The following is a 25,862-nucleotide window of genomic DNA, read 5'->3' on the forward strand; positions in this document are numbered from 1 at the left end:
AATGTTAGCCTCTGAAAAATATTGATATTCAGTCCCATAAAAGTTTTACACAAAGTGATATTTTATCGATATACACATTATGTAATTCGTTATGGCATGTGCACATTTTCAGTCTATTGGGAGTACCCTGTCACGTGCTAAAAATAGATGAATCAGGAATAATACAGAAAAATGCAAAGTGCAAGGGCTTAACAGAAACAAATATAAATATTTCTGTTTCTAACTTGTAAAATGAACATCAAAAATTTCGAAAAGTGCTGGGAGATTGAAATATTCAAGAAAGAACTATTATTAAATTCAACGTTCATAGTGTCTGAACAGCATTTTGCAAGAAATTCCCACAATTAACGCTTATTTATATGAATCCGTAGCGATTTCATACAGCTCCCAGCACTTTTTGATATAATGGGGATATAATGGTAAGACATGTAAATTTTCAATATATTTGATCAAGTGTGTGCCCTTGCACTACTGCATTTTGTCTGGCCCATTTCATTTTCGGCGTCATTTGCGTTAAATTTACATGCAACACTGACTAAGATCATGATTTTAATTTTCATTCATAAAATAATAAAAAGCTGCGATTTTCACTGAAATAATGTTAGAATGCTATCTCTGTTCACACCGTCATCATTACCAAATTGTTGAAATTGGAAAAAATAATTCATCTGTTGCCGTCATATAAGGGCGGGGGGGGGGGGGGGGGGGGGGGGTAGGTAGCATGGTTAAATGCTGAGTTTGTTATTTACACATTTATGTTTCATAATGGTTTATGTTATTTTGCTGGTAAATAAATAAGAAATACTTTTAAATACTTTACTCATTAAATTGTTTTAATAAAAGAAGAAAGCAAGAAAAATCAATTTTTATCAAGAATTTATTATAATAATCAACTTGACAAATACTATAGAGATTGTTTTTCTGTGACAAACTGTTCAACAAGACTAGGGTTTTCTGAGTTTCAGTATTATTCAAACATGATGTGGAATTTATGGCAATTGACTAATCTTCTCGCCCAGTGCATGTTCTTTTCTTCTGTATTTTATATTAAGAGGCAGTGCAGTTGAAGAAAACCAATGCCTGAAATGATTAATATTTATCAAATTATCAAATTTAACTTCAATAAGTATCAATGAAAAACACATTCTAATATGATTTAAAAAAAATAACCAACCAATGAAGTTAGTGAGTAAAAGAAATATTTAAAGAGTACCTGCTTTTTATCAACACCCCAAAACGTGTCACCAGTGGACCATTAACTTCTTAAATAACCCTGAAAATGAATGATATGTCACAATTAGCAAACTATTGTGCTAAACATAACATAAAATTGGAAAATTACTCATTGTGCATACTAATAGAAGTTTTAATTTCAATATCACAACGGGCATAATCAAATGTTTATTCTTTAAAATGTGTGGAAATTCTGTTTTAACAACACTTTAATTTTGTCTATTCATGTAATCTTCAAAAATAAGGCTAAATGAAATAATACATTTCGATTTACAAAAACAACGATGCAGTCTTGTCTATATTCCATCCAGATCCTCACAGTAACCTTTGTAGTGCTAGCACATACAGTGTTTGGACTTTCCATTGTTTACATTTTCTTTGAACATGAGGAAATGCGAGCTATAATATTTTCGCGATATAAGACCATTTAACAGCTACAATGAGCCTCAATACACTTTATGATCAAAATTAGCAAAACGCATAACTTTTACTTTGCCTGATCGAGTCACCAAACTGATCTTTAAACACAATTTTACATGGAAAACAACTGTAAACAAGTAAACTAAATCGAAGCCGAGGAATTTCGCTTCGTTTCTGTTTCATCCCGCAGTATTAAATAATATAAAACAAGATTTAGGGAAAGTACATATAAATCCTACCTTGTTCAGTTGAATCATATCCCGATTTCCATCCACGCTGGTTGTAAATAAGTTAAATTCTCAGACATATCACTGAAGTCCACATGTTTATTCTGATCACAGCTGAAAGCGCCGATGTGACGTAGTCAACCTCGACACGTCATCAGACGACTTAGGAATTTTATGATTTCGCGAGATATTAAGAATAGTGGATGTTTTTATTTCAATGCACCTTTCTTGAAACAATCTTATCCAATAATTAGTCGTATTTATTTTTATAGATCTTTGTTAATTGCCGAAACACTCATATCTCGTTAAATCACATGAATAAGGGGCGGGGCTTATGCAAATCTTTCTAAATCACACGTGGTAGAATTCTGATACCTTCCTTAGCATAGCTGAGTGATAAGTTTTTGAGAATAAGATTTTTAAATATTTAATCTATGTATTCCTATGTTAAACTTCACCCCCCCCCCCTCTGTTGTGGCCCTACCCTACCGCCAGTGGTCACGATTTTCACAACTCTGTATCTACACTACCTGAGGATGCTTTAACACAAGTTTCACCTTTCATGGATGATTATTTTCTGAGAAGAAGATTTTTAAATATTTACTCTATATGTTCCTATCTTATACTTCGACCCCCAATTGTGGCCCCACCCTACACTCGGGGGGGGGGGGGGGGGTTCATGATTTTCACATCTTTGAATCTACGCTACCTGACAATTCTGCCACACAGGTTTCAGCTTACCTGGCTAATTAATTTTTGAGAAGAAGATTTTTAAACATTTACTCTATATGTTCGTATGTTAAACTTTGACCCCCATTGTCGGCTCACCCTACCCTGGGGGTCATGAGTTTTACAACTTTGAATCCACACTATCTGAGGATGGTTTCACACAAGCTTCAGCTTTCTGAGAAGAAGGTTATGAAGAATTTACTTCACATATTTCGATGTAAATTTTGAACCTCCATTAGTGCCCCCCCCCCCCCCCCCCCCCCCCGATCGCCGTGAATCCGGGTTTTCACAATTTTGAATCTACATTTCCTGAGAATGCTACCACAAAAGTTTCAGCATTCCTGGCTGATTAGTTTCTGAGAAGATTTCTAAAGAATTCTTCTTTATATATTTTTGTGAAATTTGACCCGCAATTTTGGTCCCTCCCTACCGCTGGGGATAATGGCTTTAAGAACTCTGAATCTACACTACCTTAGGATGCTTCCACACAAGTTTCAGCTTTCCTGGCTGATTGGTTTCATGAAAGACAATTCTTAAGGATTTACTCTGCATATTCCTATTTTAAACTTTATCCCCTCATTGTTGCCCCACCCTACCCCCAGGGGTCATGCTTTTCACAATGTTGATGATGCTTCCTTCCAAGTTTCAGCTTTCCTGGCTAATAAGTTTCTGAGAATAAGATTTTTAAAGATTTACTCTAAATGTTCCTATGTTAAATTTTGACCACCGAATGTGGCCTCACCATAACTCTGGGGATCTTGATTTTCACAACTTGGAATAAATATTTTTTGAGGATGATTCCACAAAAGTTTCAGCTTTCCTGGCTGATTAGTTTCTGAGAACAATATTTTTAAAAATTTACTCTATATGTTCCTATGTTTATCTTTGACCCCCAATTGTGGCCCCAACCGACCCCTGTTGATCCCGATTTTCACAATTTTGAATTAACACTTGTGGCCCCATTCTACCCCCGGGGGTCATGATTTTCACAACTTTGAGTCTACATTTCCTGGGGATGCTTCCACACACGTTTCAGTTTTCCGGGCTGATTAGTTTCTGAGAAGAATATTTTTAAAGATTTACTCTATATGTTCCTATTTAAAACTTTGACCCCCCCCCCACATTGTGGCATCACCCTACCCCTAGAGATCATGATTATAAGCCAGGGGTCATGATTTTCACAACTTTCAATTTACAGTACCTGAGGATGCTTTCACACAAGTTTCAGCTTTCTTGGCTGATAAGTTTCTGAGAAGAACATTTCTCAAATTTACTTTATTTTGTTCCTATCTTAAATTACGATTCCCAATTGTGGGCCCACCCTGACGTCGGGGGTTATGATTTTCACAACTTTGAATCAACGCTACCTGACAATTCTGCCACACAGGTTTCAGATTTCCTGGCTAATTAGTTTTTCAGAAGAAGATTTTTTAAAGATTTACTATATATGTTCATATGTTAAACTTTGACCCCTATTGTAGGCTCACTTTACCATGGAAGTCATGTATTTCACAACTTTGAATTCACACTCTCTGAGGAAGCTTCCACACAAGTGTCACCTTTTCTGGCTGATTAGTTTCTGAGAAGAAGATTTTTGAAAGATTTCCTCTATATATTTCTATGTGAAATTTGACCCCTTATTGTGGCCTCACCCTACCTCTGGGGATCATGTTTTTCAGAACTGTGAATCTACACTACCTAAGGATGCTTCCACACAAGTGTCAGCTTTCCTGGCTGATTAGTTTTTTAAAAAGAGAATTTTTTAAAGATTTACTATATTTAATCCTATTTTAAACTTCATCCCCACATTGTTGCCCCACCCTACCTCCAGGGGTCATGATTTTCACAATTTTAAAAATAGCCCAATGTGGCCTCACCCTACCTCTGGGGATCATGATTTTCACAACTTGGAATCTACACTACCTGGGGATGCTTCCAAAATTTTCCTGGCTGATCAGTTTCTTAGAAGAAGATCTTTAAAAATTGACTTTTTATATTACTATGTTTATCTTTGACCCAAAATTGTTGCCCCAACCTACCCGCGGGGGTCATGATTTTCACAACTTCGAGTCTACACTACCTGAGGATGCTTCCACACAAGTGTCAGCTTTCCTAGCTTAATAGTTTCTTAGAAGATTTTAAAGCTAAACTCAATGTGTTCCTCTGTTAAATATTGACCCCTCATTGTGGCCCAACCCGAACTCTGTGGATCCCGATATTCACAATTTTGAATCTTCACTTCTTGATATTGCTTCCATAAAAGTTTCAGCTTTCCTGGCTGATTAGTTTTTTAGAAAAAGATTTTAAAGATTAACTCTTTATGTTCCTATGATAAACTTAGACCCCCAATTGTGGCCTCACCCTACCCCCAGGGGTCATGATTTTCACAACTTCGAGTCTACACTCCCTGAGGATGTTTCCACACAAGTTTCAGCTTTCCTGGCTGATCAGTTTCTGAGAATAAGATTTTTAAAGATTTAATCTACATAATCCTATGTTAAACTTGGACACCCCTCGGGGGTCACGATTTTTTCAACTTTAAATTTTTACTACCTCTTAAAACAACAACCAAGAGTTTCCGCTTTCTTAGCTGATTGGTTTCTGAGAAGATGATTCATAAAGATTCACTCCATATATTCCTATGTTAAACTTCGACCCCCCATGGTGGTCCCACCCCATCCCTGGGTTAATGATTTTTACAACTTTTAATCTACACTACCTGAAGATGCTTCCACACAAATTTCAAATTTGCGGTCTGATTAGTTTCTGAGAAAAAGATTTTTAAAGATTTACTTCATATATTCCTATATTCAATTTACCCCCCCCCCCCCCTCCCCCATTGTAGTCCCATCCTACTCCCAGGGGTCATGGTTTTCATAACTTGGAATTTACACTCTCTGAGGATGCTTCCACACAAGAAGATTTTTAAAGATTTACTTTATATGTTCCTACATTAAGCTTCAACCCAGGGGTCATGTTTTTCAAAATTGTGAATCTACACTACCTGGGCATGCTTCAGCAAAAGTTTCAACTTTCTTGGCTTATAAGATTCTGAGAAAAAGATTTTTAAAGATTAACTTTATATGTTCCTATGTTTAAATTTGACCTCCCATTGCGGCCCCATCCTGCCTCCAAGGGTCATGATTTTTACAAATTTGAATCTAAACTACCTAAGAATACTTCCTTACAAGTTCCACGTTTTCTGGATTAGTTTCTGAGAAAAAGATTTATTTTATATGTTTCTTTGTTAAACTTTGACCCCCATTGTGAGCTCACCTTACCCCCACGGGTCAGCATTTTCACAACTTTGAATTAACTCTACCCAATGATGCTTCCACACAAGTTTCAGCTTTCCTGGCTGATTAGTTTCTGAGAATTTGATTTTTAAAGATTTACCTTACATATTCCTATGTTGAACTGCGACCCTTCATTTTGGCCCCACCCTACCCTCGGGCGTCATGATTTTCACAACTTTGATTCTATACTACCTGATGATGCTTCCACACAATGTCAGCTTTCCTGGCTAGTTAGTTTCTGAGAATAAGATTTTAAAATATTTACCTTACACATTCCTATGCTAAACTTCGACCCCTCATTATGGCCCCACCCTACCTTCGGGCGTCATGATTTTTACAACCGATCCCTGGGGATCACAGTTTTCACAACTATGAATCTACATTATCTGAAAATGCTTTCACACAAGTGTCAGCTTTCCTGGCTGATTAGTTTCTGAGAAGAAGATTTTTAAAGATCTACTTTATATATTACAATGTTAAATTTCAACCCCCCCCCCTCATTGTAGACCAATCCTATTCCCGGGGGTCATACATTTCACAACTTTGAATCTACACTCTCTCTGAGGATGCTTCCACACAAGTGTCAGCTTTCATAGCTGATTAGTTTCTGAGAAGAAGATTTTTAAATATTGACTCAATATGTTCCTATGTTAAATTTTAACTCCTCACTTAGGCCCGACCCGACAACTGGGGATCACGATTTTCACAACTTTGAATCTACACCATCTGTGAATGCTTTCACACAAGTGTCAGCTTTCCTGGCTGATTAGTTTCTGAGAAAAAGATTTTTAAGATCTACTTTATATATAACATGTACTATATTGAACTTCAACCCCCCCCCCCCATTAAAGCCCCATCCTAGCCCCGGGGATCATACTTTTCACAACTTTGAATCTACACTCTCTGAGGATGCTTCCGCACAAGTGTCGGCTTTCATGGCTGATTAGTTTCTGAGAAAAAGATTTTTCAATGTTTACTCTATATATTCCTATGTTAAATTTCAACCCCTCATTGAGGCCCAACCCGACAACTGGGGATCACGACTTTCACATTTTTGAATCTACACTACCTGAGGATGCTTCAACAAAAGTTTTAGCTTTCATGGCTGATAAGTTACTGAGAACAAGATTTTCAAAAAAAATTTTTATATGTTTCTTTGTTAGACTTTAACCCTCATTGTAAGCTCATCCTACACCCGAGGGTCATAACTTTCACAGCTTTGAATAAACTCTACCTAAGAATGCTTCCACAAAAGTTTCAGCATTCCTGGCTGATCGGTTTTTGAGGAGAAGAATTTTAAAGATTTACCTTACATATTCATATGTTAAACTTCGACCCCTAATTGTGGCCCCACCCTACCTTCGGGCGTCATGATTTTTACAAATTTGATTCTATACTACCTAATTATGCTCTCACACATGTTTCAGTTTGACTGGCTAATTGGTTATTGAAAAAATGATTTTTAAAGATTAACTATATATGTTCATGTTAAACTTTGACCGCCCATTGTGGCCCCACCCGACCCCTGGGGATCACAAATTTTCACAACTTTGAATCTACACTATCTGTGAATGCTTCCACACAAGTGTCAGCTTTCCTGGCTGATTGTTTTCTGAAAAAAAAATTTTAAAGATCTAATTTATATATTACACGTGCTATGTTGAACTTCAACCCCCCCCCCCCCCCATTGTAGCCCCATCCTACCCCCGGGGATCATACTTTTTACAACTTTGAATTTACACTCTATGAGGATGCTTCCACACAAATGTCAGCTTTCATGGCTGATAAGTTACTGAGAACAAGATTTTCAAAAATTTATTTTATATGTTTCTTTGTTAAACTTTAACCCCGATTGTAAGCTCATCCTACACCCGAGGGTCATAATTTTCACAACTTTGAATATGCTCTACCTAAGAATGCTTCCACAAAAGTTTCAGCATTCCTGGCTGATCGGTTTTTGAGAAGAGGATTTTTAAAGATTTACCTTACATATTCCTATGTTAAACTTCGACCCCTAATTGTAGCCCCACCCTACCTTCGGGCGTCATGATTTTTACAACTTTGATTCTATACTACCTAATTATGCTCTCACACATGTTTCAGTTTTACTTGCTAATTGGTTTCCGAGAAAAAGATTTTTAAAGCTTAACTGTATATGTCCCTATGTTAAACTTTGACTGCCAATTGTGGCCCCACCCAACCCCTGGGGATCATGATTTTCACAACTATGAATCTACACTATCTGTGAATGCTTCAACACAAGTGTCAGCTTTCCTGGCTGATTGGTTTCTGAGAAGAAGATTTTTAAAGCTCTACTTTATATATAAGATGTACTATGTTGAAGTTCAACCCCCCCCCCCCCCCGCCCCCATTGTAGCCCCATCCTACCCCCAGGGATCATACTTTTCACAACTGTAAATCTTCACTCTCTGAGGATGCTTCCACACAAGTGACATCTTTCATGGCTGATTAGTTTTTGAGAAAAAGATTTTTAAATACTTACTCCATATGTTCCTATGTTGAACTTCAACCCCTTATTAAGGCCCCACCCGACAACTGGGGATCACGATTTTCACAACTTTGAATCTACACTACTTGAGGATGCTTTAACAAAAGTTTTAGCTTTCCTGTCTGATCAGTTTCTGAGAAGAAGATTTTTAACGATTGACCTTACATATTCCTATGTTAAATTTCGACCCCTAAGTGTGGCCCCACCCTACCCTCGGGCATCATGATTTTTACATCTTTGATTATATACTACCTAACAATGCTGCCACACAAGTTTCTGTTTTACTCTCTGATTGGTTTCTGAGAAAAAGATTTTAAAAGATTAACGGTATATGTTCCCATGTTAAACTTCGACCCCCCATTGTGGCCCCACCCGACCTCTGGGGATCACGATTTCTAACAACTATGAATCTAAATTATCTCAAAATGCTTCCACACAAGTGTCAGCTTTCCTGGCTGATTAGTTTCTCAGAAGAAGATTTTTAAAGATCTACTTTATATATTAATATGTTAAACTTCACCCTCCCCCCCCCCCCCATTGTAGCCCCATCCTACCCCTGGGGGTCATACTTTTCAGATTTTTGAATCTACACTCTCTGAGGATTCTTCCACACAAGTGTCACCTTTCATGGCTGATTAGTTTCTGAAAAAATATTTTTAATTATTTACTCTATATGTTCCTATGTTAAATTTTGACCCCTTATTAAGGCCCCACCCGACAACTGGGGATCACGATTTTCACAACTTTGAATCTACACCATCTGTGAATGCTTCCACACAAGTGTCAGCTTTCCTGGCTGATTAGTTTCTGAGAAAAAGATTTTTAAAGATCTACTTTATATACAGTGGTAGCAACGTTATTGTTGACAAACGGCACGCACGATTCTGATACACGAACGATCACGCACGATACACGAACGATCACGCACGATACACGGACGATCACTAACTTACTTAATTTTCACGATACACGAACAAAAACGATAAAACACGCAACCGAACGATTCTACACCATTAAACACGCAAAATCAAAATAAATTTTTAAGATGAGAATTAAGGAAACGTATTGCTTTAATTTGTATTGCTTTATGTTTGTGTTTTACTGAAAAGCGGCATGTACAGTAACAATGCACTGTTTCATATTTTACGAGTAAACAATGTACACATCCATACAAAAAAAAATATATGACTCGTACACAAATTATTTTTTTTGTCTCCATAACGAATAATAACTTAAGTGTAAATAAAATGAAGCATTAACTATACGAAATTATTTACATACGAATTGATTGTTTATGTACTCCAGTTCCCTTACGTACGATTTGATTATGCGGGATAGAGGTAAATTTGTTACCTTGGTCCATAGAAATTCGATTTTCCACATTGAATATTTTCATTATTTACAGTACATAAATGATTTATTTCTATTTATTATAAAATTTAAAGCGTCTATAAAAAATTTATTTCAAACAAATGTTTACTCAATGCTCCAGATACGAATGCGTATCGTATTCTCATTTGAAAGAAAAACGTTGGGGATAATCGTTTAGTTTAAAACGGGAATAGGTAAGCTTGACCGCTTTCATTCAACGTGTCGCTCTTGCTAATATGATTAAAATTATGTGTCAAGACACAATGTATGCTTGATATAGGCTGACTATAACAATATGCAAAACTAACTCGACCGAACAAAGGATTGAATGAGCTGTGGAAATACTTGATAAATGTATTTAACCACAAAAGAGAGAATGAATGTTAACAACTGTCAATGTTCTTCTATAAAAAAAAGTTTAAAATTCAGATTGTTTTACAAAAACTACTTGTCGTTGTTTTAAGAATAAATCCTGACATTCCGTAAAAAAAGTTACAAAACGAAAAAACCGCACGATCACGCACGAACACGCACGGTAAAAAACGCAAACTGTTTTTCCTGAGACACGCACGATCCCGCACGTTACACAAACGATCACCCACGTTACACGAACTATTTAACACGATTGGCTTGTCAACAATAACGTTGTTACCACTGTATAACATGTACTATATTGAACTTTAACCTCCCCCCCATTAAAGCCCCATCCTACCCCCGGGGATCATACTTTTCACAACTTTGAATCTACACTCTCTGAGGATGCTTCCACATAAGTGTCAGCTTTCATGGCTGATTAGTTTCTGAGAAAAAGAGTTTTAAATATTTACTCTATGTGTTCCTATTTTAAATTTCAACCCCTCATTGAGGCCCAACCCGACAACTGGGGATCACGATTTTCACAACTTTGAATCTACAATACCTGAGGATGCTTCAACAAAAGTTTTAGCTTTCATGGCTGATAATATACTGAGAACATGATTTTCAAAGATTTATTGTATATGTTTCTTTGTTAAACTTTAACCCCCATTGTAAGCTCATCCTATACCCGAAGGTCATAATTTTCACAACTTTGAATATACTCTACCTAAGAATGCTTCCACAAAAGTTTCAGCATTCCTGGCTGATCGGTTTTTGAGAAGAATATTTTCAAAGATTTACCTTACATATTCCTATGTTAAACTTCGACCCCTAATTGTGGCCCCACCTTACCTTCGGGCGTCATGATTTTTACAACTTTGATTCTATACTACCTAATTATGCTCTCACACATGTTTCAGTTTGACTGGCTAATGGGTTTTGGAAAAAAAAGAGTTTTTAAGCTTAACTGTATATGTCCCTATGTTAAACTTTGACCGCCCATTGTGGCCCCACCCAACCCCTGGGGATCACGATTTTTTCTTAACTATGAATCTACACTATCTGTGAATGCTTCCACACAAGTGTCAGCTTTCCTGGCTGATTGGTTTCTGAGAAGAAGATTTTTAAAGATCTACTTTATATATAACATGTACTATATTGAACTTCAACCCCCCCCCCCAATTAAAGCCCCATCCTACCCCCGGGGATCATACTTTTCACAACTTGGAATCTACTCTCTCTGAGATTGCTTCCACGAAAGTGTCAGCTTTCATGGCTGAATAGTTTCTGAGAAAAAGATCTTTAAATATTTACTCTATATGTTCCAATATTAAACTTCAACCCCTCTTTGAGGCCCCACCCGACAACTGGGGATCACGATTTTCACAACTTTGAATCTACTCTCTCTGAGAATGTTTCCACAAAAGTGTCAGCTTTCCTGGCTGATTAGATTCTCAGAAGAAGATTTTTAAAGATCTACTTTATATATTACATGTACTATATTGAACTTTAACCCCCCCCCCCCATTAAAGCCCCATCCTACCCCCGGGGATCATACTTTTCACAACTTTGAATCTACACTCTCTGAGGATGCTTCCACATAAGTGTCAGCTTTCATGGCTGATTAGTTTCTGAGAAAAAGATGTTTAAATATTTACTCTATATGTTCCTATTTTAAATTTCAAACCCCATTGAGGCCCAACCCGACAACTGGGTATCACGATTTTCACAACTTTGAATCTACAATACCTGATGATGCTTCAACAAAAGTTTAAGCTTTCATGGCTGATAAGTTACTGAGAACATGATTTTCAAAGATTTATTTTTTATGTTTCGTTGTTAAACTTTAACCCCCATTTTAAGCTCATCCTACACCCGAAGGTCATAATTTTCACTACTTTGAAAATGCTCTACCTAGGAACGCTTCCACAAAAGTTTCAGCATTCCTGGCTGATCGGTTTTTGAGAAGAAGATTTTCAAAGATTTACCTTACATATTCCTATGTTAAACTTCGACCCCTAATTGTGGCCCCACCTTACCTTCGGGCGTCATGATTTTTACAACTTTGATTCTATACTACCTAATTATGCTCTCACACATGTTTCAGTTTGACTGGCTAATGGGTTTTGGAAAAAAAAGAGTTTTTAAGCTTAACTGTATATGTCCCTATGTTAAACTTTGACCGCCCATTGTGGCCCCACACAACCCCTGGGGATCATGATTTTCACAACTTTGAATCTACACTATCTGTGAATGCTTCCACACAAGTGTCAGCTTTCCTGGCTGATTTGTTTCTGAGAAAAAGATTTTTAAAGATCTACTTTATATATTATATGTACTATGTTGAACTTCAACCCCCCCCCCCCATTAGAGCCCCATCCTACCTCCGGGGATCGTACTTTTCACTTCGCGGCTATGTTAAGGCTGCCTGATTAATTTCACAGCGATATGTAGAAAGGCACTTGTCTGTACTTCATAAGATATGACGTCATAGTTAACGTTGACGTCACGATCTGCATTCCTTTCTATCGTTCGTAGGGAATGTATCGTAACGTAATAAGTGATATTCATTGTGCATAATAAAACCGCTTCATTCCTTTACATAGACACTGTTGTAAATACTATTGATACTAAATTCAATGTCACCGATATGGAGTATAAAAAAATCAACAGTTTTAAAGCTTCGCAATAGGTAAATAACTATTCATAAAGTAATGGTTTTGAGACCCCCCCCCCCCCCCCCTGCTACGTGTAATATAATGAATGGTGATATGTATGTGCATATAAAAAACGGCTTGCCACAAGTGAAAGATAAAAACAATTTTAGTATACTACGTGAAATCGGGAGGGAAAATAAGTACCACTGTGAATCTTGCTGGGGGAAACCTACCGATTGACCCGATTTTGTGTAAATCGAGCCTAAAAGGTAAAAATGTGCCTAATTTCGATGGCGGTGCGAAATGTTTTGACAATATTTCAAATAAACGAAATATTTTTATGAACCCCCAGCAAGAACTGCAAAATACATTACTTATCGAAGGATTTTTCATAAAAATATTTTTGATTTAATGTCATTATTCACTTGTGCTGATGCGATTTTTATAGATTATTTACCGTGTTAGAATACACCCGTCACGTGCTTAAGAAAAATATATGACGTCACAAAAATACATCAAATATAGTGTTGGATGTCACTGTTAACTTATGAAATAAAATTTTAAAGAAACTCACTCGGTTAAAGCATTTTTCGATAATTAAAATAGTATCATTTTTCGATATATATTTAGCTTCGGACAGCCTTAACATAGCCGCGTTTCACAACTTTGAATTTACACTCTCTGAGAATGCTTCCACACAAATGTCAGCTTTCATGGCTGATTAGTTTCTGAGAAGAATATTTTTAAATATTTACTCTATGTGTTCCTATTTTAAATTTCAACCCCTCATTGAGGCCCAACCCGACAACTGGGGATCACGATTTTCACAACTTTGAATCTACAATACATGAGGAGGCTTCTACAAAAGTTTTAGCTTTCATGGCTGATAAGTTACTGAGAACATGATTTTCAAAGATTTATTTTATCTGTTTCTTTGTTAAACTTTAACCACCATTGTAAGCTCATCCTACACCCGAAGGTCATACTTTTCACTACTTTGAATAAACTCTACCTAAGAATGCTTCCACAAAAGTTTCAGCATTCCTTGCTGATCGGTTTTTGAGAAGAAGAATTTCAAAGATTTACCTTACATATTCCTATGTTAAACTTCGACCCCTAATTGTGGCCCCACCTTACCTTCAGGCGTCATGATTTTTACAACTTTGATTCTATACTACCTAATTATGCTCTCACACATGTTTCAGTTTGACTGGCTAATTGGTTTTGGAAAAAAAAAAGATTTTTAAAGCTTAACTGTATATGTCCCTATGTTAAACTTTGACCGCCCATTGTGGCCCCACCCAACCCCTGGGGATCAGGATTTTCACAACTTTGAATCTACACTATCTGTGAATGCTTCCACACAAGTGTCAGCTTTCCTGGCTGATTTGTTTCTGAGAAAAAGATTTTTAAAGATCTACTTTATATATTATATGTACTATGTTAAACTTCAACCCCCCCCCCCCCCATTAGAGCCCCATCCTACCTCCGGGGATCGTACTTTTCACTTTCACAACTTTGAATTTACACTCTCTGAGAATGCTTCTACACAAATGTCAGCTTTCATGGCTGATTAGTTTCTGAGAAGAATATTTTTAAATATTTACTCTATATGTTCCTATGTTGAACTTCAACCCCTTCTTGTGGCCCAACCCGACAACTGGGGATCAATATTTTCACAACTTTGAATCTACACTATCTGAGAATGCCTCAACCAAAGTTTTACCTTTCATGGCTGATTAGTTTCTGAGAACAAAATTTTTAAAGATCTACTTTATATATTACTTTGTCAAACTTAACCCCTCCACCCCTATTGTAGCCCCATCCTACCCCCGGGGGTCATACTTTTCACAACTTTGAATCTGCACTCTCTGAGGATGCTTCCATACAAGTGTCGGCTTTCATGGCTGATTAGTTTCTGAGAAAAAGATCTTTAAATATTTACTCTATATGTTCCAATATTAAACTTCAACCCCTCTTTGAGGCCCCACCCGACAACTGGGGATCACGATTTTCACAACTTCGAATCTACTCTCTCTGAGATTGCTTCCACGAAAGTGTCAGCTTTCATGGCTGAATAGTTTCTGAGAAAAAGATCTTTAAATATTTACTCTATATATTCCAATATTAAACTTCAACCCCTCTTTGAGGCCCCACCCGACAACTGGGGATCACGATTTTCACAACTTTGAATCTACTCTCTCTGAGAATGCTTCCACAAAAGTGTCAGCTTTCCTGGCTGATTAGATTCTCAGAAGAAGATTTTTAAAGATCTACTTTATATATTACATGTACTATATTGAACTTTAACCCCCCCCCCACCCCCCCCCCATTAAAGCCCCATCCTACCCCCGGGGATCATACTTTTCACAACTTTGAATCTACACTCTCTGAGGATGCTTCCACATAAGTGTCAGCTTTCATGGCTGATTAGTTTCTGAGAAAAAGATGTTTAAATATTTACTCTATATGTTCCTATTTTAAATTTCAACCCCCATTGAGGCCCAACCCGACAACTGGGTATCACGATTTTCACAACTTTGAATCTACAATACCTGATGATGCTTCAACAAAAGTTTTAGCTTTCATGGCTGATAAGTTACTGAGAACATGATTTTCAAAGATTTATTTTTTATGTTTCGTTGTTAAACTTTAACCCCCATTGTAAGCTCATCCTACACCCGAAGGTCATAATTTTCACTACTTTGAAAATGCTCTACCTAGGAACGCTTCCACAAAAGTTTCAGCATTCCTGGCTGATCGGTTTTTGAGAAAAAGATTTTCAAAGATTTACCTTACATATTCCCATGTTAAACTTCGACCCCTAATTGTGGCCCCACCTTACCTTCGGGCGTCATGATTTTTACAACTTTGATTCTATACTACCTAATTATGCTCTCACACATGTTTCAGTTTGACTGGCTAATGGGTTTTGGAAAAAAAAAAGTTTTTAAGCTTAACTGTATATGTCCCTATGTTAAACTTTGACCGGCCATTGTGGCCCCACCCAACCCCTGGGGATCAGGATTTTCACAACTTTGAATCTACACTATCTGTGAATGCTTCCACACAAGTGTCAGCTTTCCTGGCTGATTTGTTTCTGAGAAAAAGATTTTTAAAGATCTACTTTATATATTATATGTACTATGTTGAACAACCCCCCCCCCCCCCCCCAATTAGAGCCCCATCCTACCTCCGGGGATCGTACTTTCCACTTTCACAACTTTGAATTTACACTCTCTGAGAATGCTTCCACACAAATGTCAGCTTTCATGGCTGATTAGTTTCTGAGAAGAATATTTTTAAATATTTACTCTAGGTGTTCCTATTTTAAATTTCAACCCCTCATTGAGGCCCAACCCGACAACTGGGGATCACGATTTTCACAACTTTGAATCTACAATACCTGAGGATGCTTCTACAAAAGTTTTAGCTTTCATGGCTGATAAGTTACTGAGAACATGATTTTCAAAGATTTATTTTATCTGTTTCTTTGTTAAACTTTAACCCCCATTGTAAGCTCATCCTACACCCGAAGGTCATACTTTTCACTACTTTGAATAAACTCTACCTAAGAATGCTTCCACAAAAGTTTCAGCATTCCTGGCTGATCGGTTTTTGAGAAGAAGATTTTCAAAGATTTACCTTACATATTCCTATGTTAAACTTCGACCCCTAATTGTGGCCCCACCTTACCTTCGGGCGTCATGATTTTTACAACTTTGATTCTATACTACCTAATTATGCTCTCACACATGTTTCAGTTTGACTGGCTAATGGGTTTTGGAAAAAAAAGAGTTTTTAAGCTTAACTGTATATGTCCCTATGTTAAACTTTGACCGCCCATTGTGGCCCCACCCAACCCCTGGGGATCAGGATTTTCACAACTTTGAATCTACACTATCTGTGAATGCTTCCACACAAGTGTCAGCTTTCCTGGCTGATTTGTTTCTGAGAAAAAGATTTTTAAAGATCTACTTTATATATTATATGTACTATGTTAAACTTCAACCCCCCCCCCCCCCCCCCCCCATTAGAGCCCCATCCTACCTCCGGGGATCGTACTTTTCACTTTCACAACTTTGAATTTACACTCTCTGAGAATGCTTCTACACAAATGTCAGCTTTCATGGCTGATTAGTTTCTGAGAAGAATATTTTTAAATATTTACTCTATATGTTCCTATGTTGAACTTCAACCCCTTCTTGTGGCCCAACCCGACAACTGGGGATCAATATTTTCACAACTTTGAATCTACACTATCTGAGAATGCCTCAACCAAAGTTTTACCTTTCATGGCTGATTAGTTTCTGAGAACAAAATTTTTAAAGATCTACTTTATATATTACTTTGTCAAACTTAACCCCTCCACCCCTATTGTAGCCCCATCCTACCCCCGGGGGTCATACTTTTCACAACTTTGAATCTGCACTCTCTGAGGATGCTTCCATACAAGTGTCGGCTTTCATGGCTGATTAGTTTCTGAGAAAAAGATCTTTAAATATTTACTCTATATGTTCCAATATTAAACTTCAACCCCTCTTTGAGGCCCCACCCGACAACTGGGGATCACGATTTTCACAACTTCGAATCTACTCTCTCTGAGATTGCTTCCACGAAAGTGTCAGCTTTCATGGCTGAATAGTTTCTGAGAAAAAGATCTTTAAATATTTACTCTATATATTCCAATATTAAACTTCAACCCCTCTTTGAGGCCCCACCCGACAACTGGGGATCACGATTTTCACAACTTTGAATCTACTCTCTCTGAGAATGCTTCCACAAAAGTGTCAGCTTTCCTGGCTGATTAGATTCTCAGAAGAAGATTTTTAAAGATCTACTTTATATATTACATGTACTATATTGAACTTTAACCCCCCCCCACCCCCCCCCCCCCCATTAAAGCCCCATCCTACCCCCGGGGATCATACTTTTCACAACTTTGAATCTACACTCTCTGAGGATGCTTCCACATAAGTGTCAGCTTTCATGGCTGATTAGTTTCTGAGAAAAAGATGTTTAAATATTTACTCTATATGTTCCTATTTTAAATTTCAACCCCCATTGAGGCCCAACCCGACAACTGGGTATCACGATTTTCACAACTTTGAATCTACAATACCTGATGATGCTTCAACAAAAGTTTTAGCTTTCATGGCTGATAAGTTACTGAGAACATGATTTTCAAAGATTTATTTTTTATGTTTCGTTGTTAAACTTTAACCCCCATTGTAAGCTCATCCTACACCCGAAGGTCATAATTTTCACTACTTTGAAAATGCTCTACCTAGGAACGCTTCCACAAAAGTTTCAGCATTCCTGGCTGATCGGTTTTTGAGAAAAAGATTTTCAAAGATTTACCTTACATATTCCCATGTTAAACTTCGACCCCTAATTGTGGCCCCACCTTACCTTCGGGCGTCATGATTTTTACAACTTTGATTCTATACTACCTAATTATGCTCTCACACATGTTTCAGTTTGACTGGCTAATGGGTTTTGGAAAAAAAAAAGTTTTTAAGCTTAACTGTATATGTCCCTATGTTAAACTTTGACCGGCCATTGTGGCCCCACCCAACCCCTGGGGATCAGGATTTTCACAACTTTGAATCTACACTATCTGTGAATGCTTCCACACAAGTGTCAGCTTTCCTGGCTGATTTGTTTCTGAGAAAAAGATTTTTAAAGATCTACTTTATATATTATATGTACTATGTTGAACAACCCCCCCCCCCCCCCCCCAATTAGAGCCCCATCCTACCTCCGGGGATCGTACTTTCCACTTTCACAACTTTGAATTTACACTCTCTGAGAATGCTTCCACACAAATGTCAGCTTTCATGGCTGATTAGTTTCTGAGAAGAATATTTTTAAATATTTACTCTAGGTGTTCCTATTTTAAATTTCAACCCCTCATTGAGGCCCAACCCGACAACTGGGGATCACGATTTTCACAACTTTGAATCTACAATACCTGAGGATGCTTCTACAAAAGTTTTAGCTTTCATGGCTGATAAGTTACTGAGAACATGATTTTCAAAGATTTATTTTATCTGTTTCTTTGTTAAACTTTAACCCCCATTGTAAGCTCATCCTACACCCGAAGGTCATACTTTTCACTACTTTGAATAAACTCTACCTAAGAATGCTTCCACAAAAGTTTCAGCATTCCTGGCTGATCGGTTTTTGAGAAGAAGATTTTCAAAGATTTACCTTACATATTCCTATGTTAAACTTCGACCCCTAATTGTGGCCCCACCTTACCTTCGGGCGTCATGATTTTTACAACTTTGATTCTATACTACCTAATTATGCTCTCACACATGTTTCAGTTTGACTGGCTAATGGGTTTTGGAAAAAAAAGAGTTTTTAAGCTTAACTGTATATGTCCCTATGTTAAACTTTGACCGCCCATTGTGGCCCCACCCAACCCCTGGGGATCAGGATTTTCACAACTTTGAATCTACACTATCTGTGAATGCTTCCACACAAGTGTCAGCTTTCCTGGCTGATTTGTTTCTGAGAAAAAGTTTTTTTAAAGATCTACTTTATATATTATATGTACTATGTTGAACTTCAACCCCCCCCCCCCATTAGAGCCCCATTCTACCTCCGGGGATCGTACTTTTCACTTTCACAACTTTGAATTTACACTCTCTGAGGATGCTTCCACACAGATGTCAGCTTTCATGGCTGATTAGTTTCTGAGAAGAATATTTTTAAATATTTACTCTATATGTTCCTATGTTGAACTTCAACCCCTTATTGAGGCCCAACCCGACAACTGGGGATCAAGATTTTCACAACTTTGAATCTACACTATCTGAGAATGCCTCAACCAAAGTTTTACCTTTCATGGCTGATTAGTTTCTGAGAACAAAATTTTTAAAGATCTACTTTATATATTACTTTGTCAAACTTAACCCCTCCACCCCTATTGTAGCCCCATCCTACCCCCGGGGGTCATACTTTTCACAACTTTGAATCTGCACTCTCTGAGGATGCTTCCATACAAGTGTCGGCTTTCATGGCTGATTAGTTTCTGAGAAAAAGATCTTTAAATATTTACTCTATATGTTCCAATATTAAACTTCAACCCCTCTTTGAGGCCCCACCCGACAACTGGGGATCACGATTTTCACAACTTCGAATCTACTCTCTCTGAGATTGCTTCCACGAAAGTGTCAGCTTTCATGGCTGAATAGTTTCTGAGAAATAGATCTTTAAATATTTACTCTATATATTCCAATATTAAACTTCAACCCCTCTTTGAGGCCCCACCCGACAACTGGGGATCACGATTTTCACAACTTTGAATCTACTCTCTCTGAGAATGCTTCCCCAAAAGTGTCAGTTATCCTGGCTGATTAGATTCTCAGAAGAAGATTTTTAAAGATCTACTTTATATATTACATGTACTATATTGAATTTTAACCCCCCCCCCATCAAAGCCCCATCCTACCCCCGGGGATCATACTTTTCACAACTTTGAATCTACACTCTCTGAGGATGCTTCCACATAAATGTCAGCTTTCATGGCTGATTAGTTTCTGAGAAAAAGATGTTTAAATATTTACTCTATATGTTCCTATTTTAAATTTTAACCCCCCATTGAGGCCCAACCCGACAACTGGGTATCACTATTTTCACAACTTTGAATCTACAATACCTGATGATGCTTCAACAAAAGTTTTAGCTTTCATGGCTGATAAGTTACTGAGAACATGATTTTCAAAGATTTATTTTTTATGTTTCGTTGTTAAACTTTAACCCCCATTGTAAGCTCATCCTACACCCGAAGGTCATACTTTTCACTACTTTGAATATGCTCTACCTAGGAACGCTTCCACAAAAGTTTCAGCATTCCTGGCTGATCGGTTTTTGAGAAGAAGATTTTCAAAGATTTACCTTACATATTCCTATGTTAAACTTCGACCCCTAATTGTGGCCCCACCTTACCTTCGGGCGTCATGATTTTTACAACTTTGATTCTATACTACCTAATTATGCTCTCACACATGTTTCAGTTTGACTGGTTAATTGGTTTTGGAAAAAAAAAAGATTTTTAAAGCTTAACTGTATATGTCCCTATGTTAAACTTTGACCACCAATTGTGGCCCCGACCAACCCCTGGGGATCACGATTTTTCATAACTATGAATCTACACTATCTGTGAATGCTTCGACACAAGTGTCAGCATTCCTGGCTGATTGGTTTCTGAGAAGATTTTTAAAGATCTACTTTATGTATTACTATGTTAAACTTCACACCCCCCCCCCCCCATTGTAACCCCATCCTACTCCCGAGGGTCATACTTTTCAGATTTTTGAATTTACACTCTCTGAGGATTCTTCCACGCAAGTTTCACCTTTCATGGCTGATTAGTTTCTGAGAAAAATATTTTTAATTATTTACTCTATATCTTCCTATGTTCAACTTTGACCCATTATTAAGGCCCCACCCGACAACTGGGGATCACGATTTTCACAACTTTGAATCTACACCATCTGTGAATGCTTCCACACAAGTGTCAGCTTTCCTTGCTGATTAGTTTCTGAGAAAAAGATTTTTAAAGATCTACTTTATATATAACATGTACTATATTGAACTTCAACCCCCCCCCCCCCCCCATTAAAGCCCCATCCTACCCCCGGGGATCATACTTTTCACAACTTTGAATCTACACTCTCTGAGGATGCTTCCACATAAGTGTCAGCTTTCATGGCTGATTAGTTTCTGAGAAAAAGATTTTTAAATATTTACTCTATGTGTTCCTATTTTAAATTTCAACCCCTCATTGAGGCCCAACCCGACAACTGGGGATCACGATTTTCACAACTTTGAATATACAATACCTGAGGATGCTTTAACAAAAGTTTTAGCTTTCATGGCTGATAAGTTACTGAGAACAGGATTTTCAGATTTATTTTTTATGTTTCGTTGTTAAACTTTAACCCCCATTGTAAGCTCATCCTACACCCGAAGGTCATACTTTTCACTACTTTGAATATGCTCTACCTAGGAACGCTTCCACAAAAGTTTCAGCATTCCTGGCTGATCGGTTTTTGAGAAGAAGATTTTCAAAGATTTACCTTACATATTCCCATGTTAAACTTCGACCCCTAATTGTGGCCCCACCTTACCTTCGGGCGTCATGATTTTTACAACTTTGATTCTATACTACCTAATTATGCTCTCACACATGTTTCAGTTTGACTGGCTAATTGGTTTTGAAAAAAAAAAAGATTTTTAAAGCCTAACTGTATATGTCCCTATGTTAAACGTTGACCGCCCATTGTGGCCCCACCCAACCCCTGGGGATCAGGATTTTCACAACTTTGAATCTACACTATCTGTGAATGCTTCCACACAAGTGTCAGCTTTCCTGGCTGATTTTTTTCTGAGAAAAAGATTTTTAAAGATCTACTTTATATATTACTTTGTCAAACTTAACCCCTCCACCCCTATTGTAGCCCCATCCTACCCCCGGGGGTCATACTTTTCACAACTTTGAATCTGCACTCTCTGAGGATGCTTCCATACAAGTGTCGGCTTTCATGGCTGATTAGTTTCTGAGAAAAAGATCTTTAAATATTTACTCTATATGTTCCAATATTAAACTTCAACCCCTCTTTGAGGCCCCACCCGACAACTGGGTATCACTATTTTCACAACTTCGAATCTACTCTCTCTGAGATTGCTTCCACGAAAGTGTCAGCTTTCATGGCTGAATAGTTTCTGAGAAAAAGATCTTTAAATATTTACTCTATATATTCCAATATTAAACTTCAACCCCTCTTTGAGGCCCCACCCGACAACTGGGGATCACGATTTTCACAACTTTGAATCTACTCTCTCTGAGAATGCTTCCACAAAAGTGTCAGCTTTCCTGGCTGATTAGATTCTCAGAAGAAGATTTTTAAAGATCTACTTTATATATTACATGTACTATATTGAACTTTAACCCCCCCCCCCCCCCATTAAAGCCCCATCCTACCCCCGGGGATCATACTTTTCACAACTTTGAATCTACACTCTCTGAGGATGCTTCCACATAAATGTCAGCTTTCATGGCTGATTAGTTTCTGAGAAAAAGATGTTTAAATATTTACTCTATATGTTCCTATTTTAAATTTCAACCCCCCATTGAGGCCCAACCCGACAACTGGGTATCACGATTTTCACAACTTTGAATCTACAATACCTGATGATGCTTCAACAAAAGTTTTAGCTTTCATGGCTGATAAGTTATTGAGAACATGATTTTCAAAGATTTATTTTTTATGTTTCGTTGTTAAACTTTAACCCCCATTGTAAGCTCATCCTACACCCAAAGGTCATACTTTTCACTACTTTGAATATGCTCTACCTAGGAACGCTTCCACAAAAGTTTCAGTATTCCTGGCTGATCGGTTTTTGAGAAGAAGATTTTCAAAGATTTACCTTACATATTCCCATGTTAAACTTCGACCCCTAATTGTGGCCCCACCTTACCTTCGGGCGTCATGATTTTTACAACTTTGATTCTATACTACCTAATTATGCTCTCACACATGTTTCAGTTTGACTGGCTAATTGGTTTTGGAAAAAAAAAAGATTTTTAAAGCCTAACTGTATATGTCCCTATGTTAAACGTTGACCGCCCATTGTGGCCCCACCCAACCCCTGGGGATCAGGATTTTCACAACTTTGAATCTACACTATCTGTGAATGCTTCCACACAAGTGTCAGCTTTCCTGGCTGATTTGTTTCTGAGAAAAAGATTTTTAAAGATCTACTTTATATATTACTTTGTCAAACTTAACCCCTCCACCCCTATTGTAGCCCCATCCTACCCCCGGGGGTCATACTTTTCACAACTTTGAATCTGCACTCTCTGAGGATGCTTCCATACAAGTGTCGGCTTTCATGGCTGATTAGTTTCTGAGAAAAAGATCTTTAAATATTTACTCTATATGTTCCAATATTAAACTTCAACCCCTCTTTGAGGCCCCACCCGACAACTGGGTATCACTATTTTCACAACTTCGAATCTACTCTCTCTGAGATTGCTTCCACGAAAGTGTCAGCTTTCATGGCTGAATAGTTTCTGAGAAAAAGATCTTTAAATATTTACTCTATATATTCCAATATTAAACTTCAACCCCTCTTTGAGGCCCCACCCGACAACTGGGGATCACGATTTTCACAACTTTGAATCTACTCTCTCTGAGAATGCTTCCACAAAAGTGTCAGCTTTCCTGGCTGATTAGATTCTCAGAAGAAGATTTTTAAAGATCTACTTTATATATTACATGTACTATATTGAACTTTAACCCCCCCCCCCCATTAAAGCCCCATCCTACCCCCGGGGATCATACTTTTCACAACTTTGAATCTACACTCTCTGAGGATGCTTCCACATAAATGTCAGCTTTCATGGCTGATTAGTTTCTGAGAAAAAGATGTTTAAATATTTACTCTATATGTTCCTATTTTAAATTTCAACCCCCCATTGAGGCCCAACCCGACAACTGGGTATCACGATTTTCACAACTTTGAATCTACAATACCTGATGATGCTTCAACAAAAGTTTTAGCTTTCATGGCTGATAAGTTATTGAGAACATGATTTTCAAAGATTTATTTTTTATGTTTCGTTGTTAAACTTTAACCCCCATTGTAAGCTCATCCTACACCCAAAGGTCATACTTTTCACTACTTTGAATATGCTCTACCTAGGAACGCTTCCACAAAAGTTTCAGTATTCCTGGCTGATCGGTTTTTGAGAAGAAGATTTTCAAAGATTTACCTTACATATTCCTATGTTAAACTTCGACCCCTAATTGTGGCCCCACCTTACCTTCGGGCGTCATGATTTTTACAACTTTGATTCTATACTACCTAATTATGCTCTCACACATGTTTCAGTTTGACTGGTTAATTGGTTTTGGAAAAAAAAAAGATTTTTAAAGCCTAACTGTATATGTCCCTATGTTAAACGTTGACCGCCCATTGTGGCCCCACCCAACCCCTGGGGATCAGGATTTTCACAACTTTGAATCTACACTATCTGTGAATGCTTCCACACAAGTGTCAGCTTTCCTGGCTGATTTGTTTCTGAGAAAAAGATTTTTAAAGATCTACTTTATATATTACTTTGTCAAACTTAACCCCTCCACCCCTATTGTAGCCCCATCCTACCCCCGGGGGTCATACTTTTCACAACTTTGAATCTGCACTCTCTGAGGATGCTTCCATACAAGTGTCGGCTTTCATGGCTGATTAGTTTCTGAGAAAAAGATCTTTAAATATTTACTCTATATGTTCCAATATTAAACTTCAACCCCTCTTTGAGGCCCCACCCGACAACTGGGTATCACTATTTTCACAACTTCGAATCTACTCTCTCTGAGATTGCTTCCACGAAAGTGTCAGCTTTCATGGCTGAATAGTTTCTGAGAAAAAGATCTTTAAATATTTACTCTATATATTCCAATATTAAACTTCAACCCCTCTTTGAGGCCCCACCCGACAACTGGGGATCACGATTTTCACAACTTTGAATCTACTCTCTCTGAGAATGCTTCCACAAAAGTGTCAGCTTTCCTGGCTGATTAGATTCTCAGAAGAAGATTTTTAAAGATCTACTTTATATATTACATGTACTATATTGAACTTTACCCCCCCCCCCATTAAAGCCCCATCCTACCCCCGGGGATCATACTTTTCACAACTTTGAATCTACACTCTCTGAGGATGCTTCCACATAAATGTCAGCTTTCATGGCTGATTAGTTTCTGAGAAAAAGATGTTTAAATATTTACTCTATATGTTCCTATTTTAAATTTCAACCCCCCATTGAGGCCCAACCCGACAACTGGGTATCACGATTTTCACAACTTTGAATCTACAATACCTGATGATGCTTCAACAAAAGTTTTAGCTTTCATGGCTGATAAGTTATTGAGAACATGATTTTCAAAGATTTATTTTTTATGTTTCGTTGTTAAACTTTAACCCCCATTGTAAGCTCATCCTACACCCAAAGGTCATACTTTTCACTACTTTGAATATGCTCTAC

At 37.6% G+C, this 25,862-nt stretch overlaps 2 protein-coding genes across 5 annotated transcripts in view; one reads left to right on the plus strand and one right to left on the minus strand.

Annotated features, from left to right (window-relative positions):
- Positions 1–25,862, minus strand: part of LOC128170918 (neurogenic locus notch homolog protein 2-like) — a 658,320-nt gene that overhangs the window by 304,812 nt on the left and 327,646 nt on the right. The gene's annotated exons all lie outside the window — the stretch shown is intronic.
- The window catches only part of LOC128170934 (uncharacterized), a 278,519-nt gene that overhangs the window by 98,022 nt on the left and 154,635 nt on the right, over positions 1–25,862 (plus strand). The window lies entirely within an intron of this gene.

This window comes from Crassostrea angulata, chromosome 2 (assembly GCF_025612915.1).
Source record: "Crassostrea angulata isolate pt1a10 chromosome 2, ASM2561291v2, whole genome shotgun sequence".
In the NCBI taxonomy this organism is placed as follows: Eukaryota; Metazoa; Mollusca; class Bivalvia; order Ostreida; family Ostreidae; genus Magallana; species Magallana angulata.